We start from the raw sequence: 4,148 nt of genomic DNA on the forward strand, positions 1-4,148 counted from the left end.
GTCCCTTCCAACCCAAACCATTCTGTGATTCTATGACTCTATAGAAGCAACCTTCCTGCAAAACTCCAGTTGATAATGAAGAACTGGCCTTTTGCTTTTGCCCCCAGTGACTACATCTATAAGGGTCGATGCAATAATGTATACGACTAAAGAGCCCTAAAATGGAGCAACCCTTTCCAAAGCATCTACTGGGAAAGGGCTTGGTTGCAGAAGAGCCCTTGCTTTCTGCAGACGTGGGAAAGTTGGAGAGCAGCCCTGGAAGGGAACTATTGGGTTGAGTGCTCATGGTATAAATAGCTCAGCCACCAGCTAATCTGGTCTCCTCTCTGGTGTCAGTGTTGCCCAAGTACTACGTGAGCTCAGTAAGAATTACTATTAGTCATGGACCTGATTTTCGTCTCAGCATCCTTTTACTGAATCTGATCAAGCTCCCCTAAGTCAGGAAGAACAACCCAACTGTGTTCCCAGGTCAGGAGAGAGGGAACGGTGATCAAAACAAGCCTGAGCAGCAATAACCCTCAGATCTGACACTGTCGCGGCAGAACCCATAAAGATATTACACAGGGCGTCATGCACTTTCACGCTGTTATGATAACCCAGGTTTAATCACTCCAAGCTTAGGCAGGGATTTGGTGGCCAGTGATTTCAGAAATGACTTTTATTTTGCCAGTGTTTGCAAGCAGGCTGCTGTTTGTGCAGGAAAATGGTCTGCTTGAAAAATGTGGATCTGCAAAATGAACAACGGGGCTCAACGCTTGGGATCTGATTTATTTCTGAGGGCTCTGCATGGAGCTTTCAGAGTGCGGAAACCTGCACCAAAGAAGGAGGAAATTATTTGAAGGGAGTCTGCTTTTAAGTAGAAAAGAAATCATTTGCTGAATGTTTAAGATACTGTTGATGTTCTCAAATTCAAGGCATGAAAAGAAACCATTTCTAGCAGCAAGGTTGTGAGCAGGAGCCATCTCTTTGATCTGTATCTGCACACAGTGGGGTGGGGTCCATGAATTACAAGGAAACGTAATGCGCTATCATTCTTAAATAAAAACACACCAGCTAATTAAATTGAGGCCCAGTGACCAAGTGACTGGTCTGCAAGTTTGGAAATCTCTATCCTGTGCAGCTCGACAGCTTGGGGTAAGTCACTTCACTTAACCTCTGTGTTTCCCAGTCCCCCTCCTCGTAGCCTCCCTGTCTACTGATGAAAAATTAAGTATGATTTACACAGAGCTGTATGAATGTATTTTCCTCATCCTTCAGGACCTGGACTCTGACATTAATTAGACCTGCATCCCCTGACGTAGCATATGGTTGGCCTCCACATGTTCTCAGTCAGCCAGGCTGCTGTCTGGGCTGGCTGCTCCTGGGGTCTCTGCTGGTCATCACAGAGTCAAAGGTTTGGAGACACAAAAGTTGGAGGACATGGGTCAAGCAGGGAGCGTGGTCCCACGAGACCATGGGAAACACTTAATCTCTCATTCTTCAACTCCCACACTGTGACGGGCCAGCCAGAACTTCCCCAAATGGCGTCTTGACTTGGCCAGGATCTTAATGTAAGAAATATTTACTCCACCGAACATTAGCCTAACTCATCCTGGATATATCAGATTGACAGCACATGCATATCTGGCCATCTGATGGCCAGCAGTCCTCTGGAAGCCACGGCTTTAGGTGGGCTGCTGAATGTCTGGAAATCCAGCAGATCATTTATAAAAGTGGTAGATCATCATTAAAAAACAGGAAGAGCAATATCTTGCTCATGAAGTCAGCAAACTACCTCAGCAGGCAATTGAATAAGAGATTATCCCCAAAGCAGTAAAATGATAGATTACCAGTGAGACAACAGATATCAAGGAAAACAGACAGAGCAGTAGATCAGGTTAAAAGTACTAATTGGCCATGCAATTCATGAAGGGCTGTTGTCCAATGCTGGTTTTTGCCATTGTAGTAGTAGCAACCTGGTTGGTAAAAGGTGAATATACACCAAAACTCATCCGGTTTCCAGGCACTGAAAATGCCTTTTCACCTGTGGAAAGGTTTCCCTTTGGATGGAGAACTGGAGTTTCACCATGGAAAAAACTGCCCTCAAGCTTTGGTCATTTCTGGAGGGCAAGGTCAGATTTCATTGCCAGCCCAAGAGGCATCTATAAAATGCTGTCAGTCCATGTTCAAATTGTAGGTTTTCAGGGGCTGGTATTTTCCTTTGTTTCCAGCAGCATCTGGGAAGGCCGAGACACTAAACTGATAATTGGCTTGCAATCATGCGAAGTCAGGTCAGTTTGTAGGAGCCTTGGGGCCAACAAGGAGGACCTGATCTTCTGATTTAGCAGTGACAGCACAAGAATCGCAGGCCTGGATTCATCGCCTCTAAACGAGATGGGACTTGCTTGGTTGAAACTGTGGCTGCTCCAGGATCTCTCTGCAGTCACTGGAGAAACCTTCAGCGAGTGATTCAGACTTCACCACAGATGTCTATCTTTTTCCATGGGTTAGGGAGAAGCCCCAGCGCAGCTACTATTCAAAATTCGGTACCTCATTTATGTTGGATGCTCCTCTGTATCAGCGAATAAGGAGTGCCGATTTCCAACACACTCCTTAGCCTCACCGGGGGCTTGGGGAAACTGCAATGTCAAATGCTCATTAGAAATAAATGGGACAGGGGTACCTCAGAAAACCTCATTCCTCAGGAGTCTGGGATAAGTAATTACAATTTCCCACGTTACATTTTGGGCCAATGCCTCTTGTCTCATCACTGGGCACCTCCGAGGAGAGCCCACCTCTGTCTCCTCTGCACCATCCCAGCAGGGAGCGATAAGATCCCCCTTTGTCTTCTCTCCCACTGCACCCACCCAGCTCTCAGCCTCTCCTCGCTTGCCCTGAGCTCCAGCCCCAACCAGGATTTGCTTCTTCAGCTGCATCCCCCGCCAGCCCCAGCTGCCTGCTGGTTTGCATCACCCTCTTCGGAAGGATCCGCTTCTGCATCCAGGCAGCTGGGGACCTTGGCAACTGGTTCCCCTCTGGCCATCCCAGTAGTGCTGGTGCCTGCTGGGTGACATCCAGGTGCTTGGGGTCCCCAGCGCTGAAGGTGCGGTCATGATGCTGGGCACTATCGGGACAAAGTGCCCTTTCGCCGGGCACGTTTGAGGTCCTCCTCCCTGGTCACCACCCCATGGCAGAGCTTTGGGGACTGAGCCGGCGGCCATTTCTTCTACAAAGGCTGCATCAGCCCTTCCCGCATCCCACCGAAATCACAGCGGTGAAGACAACGTGCTCTGTAATTTTGAACCCTGAGACATCGGCAGGGCCCGTCCAGGTTTCTTCTCTCCATCCAGTGGTGCAAAAGCAGAGACACCCTGGGAGAACCAATGGCCCCCCGTGTAAACGAGACCGGGGTCTGGCACACAGTAAAGGGACCTGGTTTGCATTATCAAGTTTCCTTGCACATAGCCTGATTTATTAATTTTTGGAGCAATCTGTGCAGGACTATATTCACGGAGCTAATTTTAAGTGGCTTTTTAAAGCAAACAAACACAGGACTTCAGCTATTCCTCCCCTGCTGTCTCATCTCTAGCTGACAGCTTGCTCCAGCAGGAACATAGGACCCCACAAGGACTGCGTTTCACCGCTGTGTATCAAAACAAACACGCGCACACACACAAAAAGGGACCTGACCGCTAACCTCAAGCAGCTTCATTTATTACACACAGTGCCGTCTTTTTAAAGGAAACCGCCTGCCCTGCTGTGGCCGGCTCTTTCTTCCCCGTCGGAGTATTTCATGAGCAAAACCGAGGACCTTCTGAGCAACCGGGCTGGGCTCGGCTCGTGCCCCGTGCACAAGGCGACTTTGTTCTGCGTGCACGTGTGCTGGCTGCGAGCCCCACACGCTCACCGCAGAGCGTCGAACACCCCACAGCATCCCCCGGGGCATTGCCGCGGGTTGTGGAGGTCCCTTTTGCCATGGAAATATGAAAGCTGCTGAGAAGCTACCAAGAGGAACCAGCGTGGAGAGCCACCACAGTTAACACGGGGGTGTCTGAGCGCTAGGTCTTGCTGGAAAGCACCCAGCAAAGCCCAAATAGCCCAAGCTGCTCCAAATTTGAGTTAATAACAACAGTCTTCAATGCTACCAGCCTGGGGGCATGTCGTGGGGG

The sequence above is a fragment of the Haliaeetus albicilla genome, chromosome 20, assembly GCF_947461875.1.
Source record: "Haliaeetus albicilla chromosome 20, bHalAlb1.1, whole genome shotgun sequence".
In the NCBI taxonomy this organism is placed as follows: domain Eukaryota; kingdom Metazoa; phylum Chordata; class Aves; order Accipitriformes; family Accipitridae; genus Haliaeetus; species Haliaeetus albicilla.